This window comes from Medicago sativa, chromosome 6 (assembly GCF_051527215.1).
Source record: "Medicago sativa cultivar Bolivia chromosome 6, Bolivia_mono, whole genome shotgun sequence".
NCBI classification, from domain to species: Eukaryota; Viridiplantae; Streptophyta; class Magnoliopsida; order Fabales; family Fabaceae; genus Medicago; species Medicago sativa.
This window is the reverse complement of record NC_140754.1, coordinates 52,877,428-52,887,519: the sequence shown is the minus strand read 5'-3', so window position 1 is coordinate 52,887,519 and position 10,092 is coordinate 52,877,428. Positions and strand designations below refer to the sequence as shown.

At 34.1% G+C, this 10,092-nt stretch overlaps 1 long non-coding RNA gene across 1 annotated transcript; it reads right to left on the bottom strand.

The window, feature by feature from the left end:
- Positions 1-556: 556 nt before the first annotated feature.
- Positions 557-2,495, bottom strand: LOC146915617 (uncharacterized). Its single transcript, XR_015014679.1, has 2 exons — positions 2,386-2,495; positions 557-836 (listed from the first exon to the last, which is right to left on the bottom strand). It is a non-coding gene; the product is annotated as an uncharacterized LOC146915617 (long non-coding RNA).
- Positions 2,496-10,092: the final 7,597 nt, after the last annotated feature.

The following is a 10,092-nucleotide window of genomic DNA, read 5'->3' as shown; positions in this document are numbered from 1 at the left end:
TCTTACACTTAATATCTAACAATGTTCTTATCTCTCACCTCATAGAATACTATATCCTTTCCTTAGACTAATAATCACAATCATTCACAATCATTCAAACACATTTAAACAAATAGATAATTAAAAGAATAATAAGCAAACAATTAATCAATACTATTTAAATTAATCATAGATAAATCCTATGACAAATAATTCTTGTAGGGCTTAGGTCACCCTACGCACATATATAAAACTATTTTACGCTAACCGTCCCAACGTGTACGGAATCTTGCCCCGTTTTTGTTGTAGAAAAAATCCTTAGCAATTGATGTTCATATTTTTCCTCGGACGGCACCTCCGACGATAATCCTCGATAAAGTTTAGTAGAAAACTTAAATGCTCCAAAAAGATCGACATCATAACGATACTCTTAAACTTTCTCAAAATAGAACCAGAACAAAAGAACCTGTTACTACTTAAAACTTAATTAAGAGAGATAGAATATGTAACGCCCTACTTTTATTAAAGCGATAAAACATGCGAATAAAATATTTATTCAAGAAATAGACGCTACGTCTTCAATTACAAACCCACAACATACATTTATAAAAATATTCTCGACAGTCACAGCGGATATAATTCATATCTCCAATTATACATGTCATAAGTTCAACATGCAACCATAAATAAAATCTCCAAAACCCGACATATGGGCATAATCTCCATAACAACAGAAGTTCAACAAAACATAACACTAACGCCTAATCAGATCTTAATCTAAGACTCCAAGAAACGATAACGGAGATTAGCTCCCGTTATCCAAACACTCACCAAAAGCAACTACTCCTGCACTTCGTCTACCCATTCATACAAATAGGTAGGCGGTCGAAACCACTGGGGGTAAGCTTCACATCAATCATAATCAACATAAATAATTGAAAAGATAAGCATTGAATTGAACTTCAATTAATTACACATTAGATAATCCAACTTTAATGACATATATAATTTCACAACATCATCAATTTATGATTCACCAATCTCAATCAAGTACCAATCACATTCAATTACCAAACACATGTACACATATTACACATGTAAGAATGCATTATGAGCCTATACATGACACCTAAATGCATGCGGTACCATCACCAACAAAGGTCAACACCTTAAGATGCCAACAAAACATCTTATCCATTGAACACAAAGTATTCAAATCACACATTGGATATAAACATCCTAATCTCCATCAGTCATGTATGCATGAACATATGACTCAACAACAATGCATATGTTCACACAAACAAATCACCAACACCAATATCATATATGCATCCACTAACATATATGCGTTTCTCAACATCAAATGCAACATATAGTTCAACAACTACCGTCAATTCCCCATAATCCAAGTAAAGGAGAAAACACATCATATTAATATAAACATCATATTCAACACCTATCAATTATTCATGCATCTTCATATAATCATATAAAGCTATTCACAAAAGATTTGCAAAGTATTTGGTCTTAAAGATTATTTTCGACAAAGTTCGTCTCAAAAACAAAGTTATTTCAAATAAAGGAAAAACCAAGTTAGATCCAAGAAGACATAGGTTTAAATACTCTTAAACATTTTAATTAAACTCCTGGTACTTCTAGTTTTAAAGTTTGGAAACATTCCATAAGTTTTGGTTTAACTTGGAAATAGTTATGCTGAATTTTCATAAAATTTTACTAAGACTCACTTGGAGTATTTTCATTATAACTCAAAATATATACATCATTTTAAAGTGAAACCAAGACCATTGGAAAGCTAACACAATTATCTAAAACTTTAATGTTTACACCAAAGGCCAATTCAAAACAGAAATGTGTGAAAAAGACGCAAGAACGCGAAACAGAGAATGTTGTCACTGGGCAATTTCGCTGATAGCGAAATTTGAGCTAATAGCGAAAATTTTCCAGACAGTTTCGCCATTAGCGAGTTTCTAGCGAGTTTTTCCTCTGTGTTTACGATTTTTACACCATTTTTCACCCAAAAACCCAAATTTTGATCCCCCAACATCCAGATTTGTTGCCAAAAGTTGTTTATAGGTTTATGTGCTCAAAAAGGCTTTCAAAAACACATCAAACATGAAATCAAATATCATCTTATCACAATTTATAAAATCAACCCATTTTCACAAAAACCCTCAACAACAACTCAATTCTCACTACAAATCCAAAATCATGAACACCCAAGGTGTGAATCATCAACAACAACATCTCATAACAACAACAACATCAATTAAACATGAATTCCATCACAAATTAGCAACAACGTAGCTCAATTTAACAATTAGAGTACAATTCACAATATACCAATTAAACTAAGAGATTATGAATGAAATTTAACCCCCTTACCTCAATAAACAATAATCCTAGCAAAAGCTTCAATCTCCCTTTTTCTTCTCTTTTCTTCTTTCTTCCTTTCTCTCTTCTCTTCTTTCTCTCTTCTCTACGTTTCTTTTCTTCTCTTTCCTCTCTTATTCTATTCTACTATTCTTTCTTTCTTATTATAATATAGTCCACTCACAATAGGGCTACCCGCTTAACGGTAAAATAATAATCATAACGGTCACTTAGCGGCTCACAACTAATTAAAAAAAAATATTACTACTCACTCAACTTAGTAAAATGTCTAATTATTACCCCTCTAACACCGAATTCTAATAATCTCAACCAAAAATATACAATGAGGCAATTTATCACATATGAGCACATATGACACATATTAAAAATAATTAAAATTAAATCTAGCGAAAATCGGGTTGTTACATACTCTCATTTTCACAATACGAAATATATGTTTTGAAAACTGAAATGAATGAATGAAGTGGGCTGAAAACATCTATTTATAGCAAGTTAGAAGAGGATGAGTCAAAAGGATTTTCCTAAGACTTCACCTTATTCTTCCAACGCAAAAGCATGTAAGCAGGAGCTGTTTATAATTTTGCTTCTTTATGGATGATGAGTAATAAACTTTTGTTGTGGCTGAATTATAACCTTCCAACGTAAAAGTATAGAAAGCAGGAGGTGTAAAATCTCATGTGTATGTTTATTATCCTTCTTCCAACTCATAAACTAGAAAGCATGAGGTGTATTGTTAATAGAGTATTTCTTTTATTATAAAACTAATATAATATGAAACCATAAACAAGAAACCAAGTTTGTCCATTTATATAAGAGAATAATTTTAAATATTAATATACATGATCTATGGTGGCATTTAGGGTGGGTAGGGGGAATATTTTCCCACAATGAGAAAGTACCATTTTCAACCATTGATATATTATTATTGGGTAGTATTAACTTATGCCCTTAGAGCACATGTTAAGAAATGCAAAAAAATTAATATTCCCTTAAACTTTGTGCATTCAATTCATTATAAAATTAAAAATTAAATTTAATGCACGCATTTCAATACATTATTTCTACATTTGGTTTCTAAACTTGTGCCTTAAGGGCATAAGTTAACATTTTCCATTATTATTTTAATTGAATGGTTCAGATTGACTCAATTTTTTTCCCTGCAACCTCTTGAAAACTTTTTGCAACAGTACATGTGACAAAAATGATGACCCCACAAGTAATATTTTTTATTGTAATTCAATCTGGGCTCATTGCCGTCCTTTCCGCCGCCGTCGTCGTTATTCAGAGGGCCACCATCAACCTTCAAACAATTTTAAAGATAAAGAACTCATTTTCATTCCATTTTCTCAAAACTCTTCTTTACTCTCAAGATGAATATGGTTCTTTTATTAGATTCCGATTTAGACATGAACGAATTTTAGAAATATTAGAGAAGAAAACTAGGAAAAATTATAACCATTGAATGGATTTGGTTCCCGTAACCCATTTCATTTTCTTTTCCAATGTCAATGAAGTGATTTTTGCTTGTACCAGCTAGACAGATTCAAAATAGTATTTTGAATGACAGCGGCGATAACGGTGGTTATGGTTTGGATGACGGCGGCGCGCGGTGGTTATGGTTGACCCGAAGAACATAAAATAAATGGGGAAGAGATGATTGAACCTAGGAAATAAAACTACAACAAATTGTGATATTGGATTGTGCAAGATGAAACCAAGATCTCTAGTTTATGATGACGCTGTGAGGCTTTATTGTGGAAGAACAATGACTGTTTTTACAGAAACGAAAGAAATAAAAACGTGAAAAAACAAGGAGAGAACAAGGGGTATAAGGGTCAAATGAACGTCCAAGTAAATGAGGGTGCAGAACACAAGCATAGTGGAGCTGGGAGGTGTAGAAGCAAGGCATTAAAATAAGCTAATTGATTTTTTTTTTTAAGTTTGACTTGTTTTAACTGCCACCTGTCCACTAAAAGGAGACTTTCCCATGGTGGGAAAGAATTCCTCCTGCCCACCCTAAATGCCACCATGATCTATATATCGTTATATAAATGATCCTTAATAGTTATTACTTTGATGGAGAATTATCAATGCAAAATTAATTTATATACTTCTTTTGAATATGAAAAGTTTAATCAAATTAAGACATCGATGGACAAATATAATATTAATAGTTTGCGTGATATTTCTTCAAATTTCTTGATAAAACATATCTCAGTATCATGAGATCAAATAATAGCAATAATAATTTTTCTTATAAACAGATGTGTATTTTCAAACACTTTTAAAGATCTCAATAGGAAACTTGTCAACATGAAAAATATTAAGATTCTCAAAACTATCGAGTTGTAAAGAAAACTAAAGTTTAGTGAAATCTATCAGGTTACGTAAAACAGGATGTTATACGAATGGCCCCAAACATCAGAATGGACTAAAGCAAAAGGGGACGATGCTCGTTTATTGACTCAATCGGGAAAATGACTACGAGTGTGTTTCCCTAATTGAAACGACTCACAGTGCAACTCGGATAATTTAGAAAGACTAGGGACCAACCTTTGAAGTTTGAGGAGACTTGGGTGACCCAACTGAGCATGTATAGTAAGAGGGGAATCTATGGTTGGGCATGCTGTGGAGGGGTTTAAGAGATAAAAAAGAACATTAGACTCACACCCGACGCCAATTTTCCATCCCGAAATCCAATCCTGCAAAGTAACATTGCCTTTAGTAAAGGTGACAATACATTCATGTGAACAAATCAGTTGACTGAGAGAAATTAAATTAAATGGAGATCCAGGGACATAAAGGACATATGTAACTGACAGAGAAGGGAGCACTCTGACTGTGCCAATGCATGTGGACTGTGTTTCTGAACCATTTGTTGTGATAATACTCGCTAATTAAGTAACCGGATGTAGTGAGAGGGGAGGAAAAAAATCTTTATTACCGGTAATTGAAGTAGATAAAATAGTCACAAGGAAGGGGGGTTTCAATTTTGACCCTTTAAAAATTTACCTGCAACTTCAAAATAATTCTCAAGTGGAAACTTGGAATGGTTAAGTATATAGCAGACTTCAGAACGTTCTGATGTCTGAAAGCAAAAACAGTTTTAACAAAGTAACTGTGTTAGTGTGTGTTTGTGTTTGCAGTAAGTAAAGAGTATAAGGAAGAAGGAAAGAACACACAAAGATTTATATTAGTTCACCCAATGTGGGCTAGTCTACTCCTCACAGTTTTGTGAGATTTTTCCACTATGATGCTTGAGATAACCTCTCAAATCCTGCACCTTACAATCTGTGTTCACCTGAACACTTACAATCCTGTATTCTCTAAGCCTCAGCAGGCTTGCACCTTGTTGCTAAGTTAACCACTTAGACTTTTACAACTCTTGCTCAAGCTAACACTTTAGTACCCCTAAAGCTAGATGAGACTTTGTTACAAATTGTGTGAAGTTTGAATGTTTGTGAATCAGACAAACAGAAGAAGAGAAGAAGGAAGAAGTTATCTATGAAAGAGATAACAAAGAGAGAGAGAGAGAGAGAGAGAGAGAGAGAAAATTGATTTATACTATAAAGAAGGTAAAAAGAAAGCCTTCAGTGATGATCAATTGAATTGCAGGAGCTTCAAACAAATTAAGTTGTTTTCTTGTATGCTTTGCAATGGTGCAAGTAATACTGAGCCTTTGATCTCTATTTATAGAGTCTTTGGGCTCATATAGCCGTTGTAAGGTGACCAATGGTGTTATGCCACGTGTCCTGGGCCCCACAAGCTTTTACTTGAAAATCTGGGTGAACATTCTGACCATCAGAATGTTGTTGAGTTCCCAGGATGAACATCAGAATGTTGATGTGTTCTTCATTAGAATGTTGGATATTCATGATGTTCTTCATCTGGGTTCATCATTGATGAATGTTTGATGAATTTCTGGGCTTGCCCAGTACGTGACATGAGATTTGTTTAAGTTTTATCCGTCAAAAAGTAGCCTTTCCATATGCATCTAGTTTTGCTGGAAAAGGTGGGATAAAGTATAACCAAATCTGTCTTGGACTTTGTGCAGGAGAGATAGGATAGTGGATCTGCAACTTCAGGCCCATGCTTCAAAGAAATCTGCTTGATTACAGCTCAGAGGTCAGGTTATCTCTGATGCAAGATCTCTTTTGCTTTGCTTGCTAACTTTTCACCAACTATACTGTTCATTGGCTGAAGCATGCGCAGACATGAACATTCTGACCATCAGAATGTTCCACTTGTTCTTACTTTAGGATGATTTGTAAGACTAGCTTTTAATGTAATCAATCCTAATAGTAAGGACATAACTGAAGTGCAGTGAATGCAACATCTAGGATTAAATTCTTATTGTAATATTCCTAGTACTTTAATGTTCATAGTCTTAGATGAACATTAAAGGTTATTTTGACATAAATCCTTGTTCATGCCTTTATTTATTGATAGATCCATGCAGATGTACTTTTCTGAGCCTTTTATTCATGTCAAGTGTACTTGCATGTTCTTCACGTTCTTCATGAATATGGGCTTGCTCAAGAACACCCTTCTGGGCTTTCATCAGAACGTTCTGATCAACTCACTGATCAACATTCTGAACAACATCCTAAACTAACTTTCTGAACTCAGAGTTAGTTCATGATTTCAAATGTCCTTTGATTTGGTATGATTTAAACCTGTTCCTGTCTTAGTAAAACACTCAAGAGCACAAGTTTAATACCAAGAAAATAATCAAAGTCCATTTAATCCTTAATCATTAAAGTTTATTATCTTTAAAATTAATTTAGGGATTTTGCCTCAACAATCTCCCTCTTTTTGAAGATGATAAACTTGTGATTTAGGATTATGGATTTTGATTATATATGAGGAGTCTAAGAGTTAAAAAAAATTATTTTAATGCTCCCCCTCATTTTTATAATCCATTATGAGTTTTTTAGAAGTTTTAAAAAAAAACTCCCCCTCATTTTTATAATCCATAGCATAAATAAAAATATGCAATTTGAACCAACATCAATATTCATTCATTAATATCATTCATGAAGTACAATTGTATGATGAGCATGGTTCAAAAACAAAAAAGAAATTCAAGTACATATGATCATACAAAAATGAAGTTTTATAAAACTTCAATAACTATTGATCACTAGCCTACTTAGGGCCTAATACTTAGAAAATTGGTCAATCATGTACTGAACCATGACATAGCAGAGATTGAGGGGAGTCTTGTTCATAAGATGATAGAGGATGCAAAGATCTAAATCAGTGATTGCATCAAAGGTTCCACATCTGGGTAATATGGTGTGCCTAATCATGTTATGAAGAATTTTGGGAGCATCTTTGAGGTTTGTGGAGTTAAAGTCAAGATCTGGTTTAGTGTATTCTAGGATGAGTTGTTCACGTGTAACATCTGAACTAGAAAACCAAGTGTTAAAGAGTTCATTACCTTGATTGGGAATGTTCAGAATGTTTGAGAGAAGGTCTTGAGTGACTTGAAATTTCACTCCTTTGACTGTGGATTCTAGGAATTTTTCTCCTTTCTCTTCCTTCACTCTCATTGATGCATAGAACTCTTTCACTAAGTTCTCAAAAGTTGGTTCTTGTGTAGAGACAAATCCTGACCATCCTTGAGGATCTGTGAACTCTTCAAGATTCCATCCCTTTGTTTTGAGGCTCTCAAAATCAAAGTACTTTGCTCTGCTTAATGGCCTAGCAGCCATTTTCTCCAAGTTCTGAATCTTTAAAGCAGAAGCAAGTATAGCAATGTCCTTGCCACAAACGTACTCCCAATTTCGGAGAGCTACGCCACCTGACTTCACATGGAGTCCAAGTGTTATAAGTCGATCGCCCCTATGAAATATCGGGCCTCGACTATAGTCTAACCAAGCGCGCAATAACAATCCTCGTCAGGATTTAGGCAGCTGATCAACCTCATGTGCCCATACACACGGCAGTGGACTTACACATTCCTAAATGCAAATCTATATGCACTCTCAATCAAACCATGTCAACTCAAACTCTAAGCACTATTCTATTTCTCATAATCCATCATATCAACCGTTTCGGTTATAACATATTCTAGTCACAAAGGTTGGGTGCCAGTTACTATCTATAACCTCAAGGTATCTTAACCATTCTTTCCTCACATAAACCTCACTTCTACCCAGTAAAATACAATGAATAGAGTATGGTTGACTTCCCAGGTAAGAGAGGTAGACCATAAACGGCATAGTCCACCAAGTCTTTCCTAGCCAGAACCCAACCGAATACAACTACTCAAGGTATTCCACTTCCCTTGGGAATCTTACACTTAATATCTAACAATGTTCTTATCTCTCACCTCATAGAATACTATATCCTTTCCTTAGACTAATAATCACAATCATTCACAATCATTCAAACACATTTAAACAAATAGATAATTAAAAGAATAATAAGCAAACAATTAATCAATACTATTTAAATTAATCATAGATAAATCCTATGACAAATAATTCTTGTAGGGCTTAGGTCACCCTACGCACATATATAAAACTATTTTACGCTAACCGTCCCAATGTGTACGGAATCTTGCCCCGCCTTTGTTGTAGAAAAAATCCTTAGCAATTGATGTTCATATTTTTCCTCGGACGGCACCTCCGACGATAATCCTCGATAAAGTTTAGTAGAAAACTTAAATGCTCCAAAAAGATCGACATCATAATGATACTCTTAAACTTGCTCAAAATAGAACCAGAACAAAAGAACCTGTTACTACTTAAAACTTAATTAAGAGAGATAGAATCTGTAACGCCCTACTTTTATTAAAGCGATAAAACATGCGAATAAAATATTTATTCAAGAAATAGACGCTACGTCTTCAATTACAAACCCACAACATACATTTATAAAAATATTCTCGACAGTCACGGCGGATATAATTCATATCTCCAATTATACATGTCATAAGTTCAACATGCAACCATAAATAAAATCTCCAAAACCCGACATATGGGCATAATCTCCATAACAACAGAAGTTCAACAAAACATAAGACTAACGCCTAATCAAATCTTAATCTAAGACTCCAAGAAACGATAACGGAGATTAGCTCCCGTTATCCAAACACTCACCAAAAGCAACTACTCCTGCACTTCGTCTACCCATTCATACAAATAGGTAGGCGGTCGAAACCACTGGGGGTAAGCTTCACATCAATCATAATCAACATAAATAATTGAAAAGATAATCATTGAATTGAACTTCAATTAATTACACATTAGATAATCCAACTTTAATGACATATATAATTTCACAACATCATCAATTTATGATTCACCAATCTCAATCAAGTACCAATCACATTCAATTACCAAACACATGTACACATATTACACATGTAAGAATGCATTATGAGCCTATACATGACACCTAAATGCATGCGGTACCATCACCAACAAAGGTCATCACCTTAAGATGCCAACAAAACATCTTATCCATTGAACACAAAGTATTCAAATCACACATTGGATATAAACATCCTAATCTCCATCAGTCATGTATGCATTAACATATGACTCAACAACAATGCATATGTTCACACAAACAAATCACCAACACCAATATCATATATGCATCCACTAACATATATGCGTTTCTCAACATCAAATGCAACATATAGTTCAACAACTACCGTCAATTCCCCATAATCCAAGTAAAGGA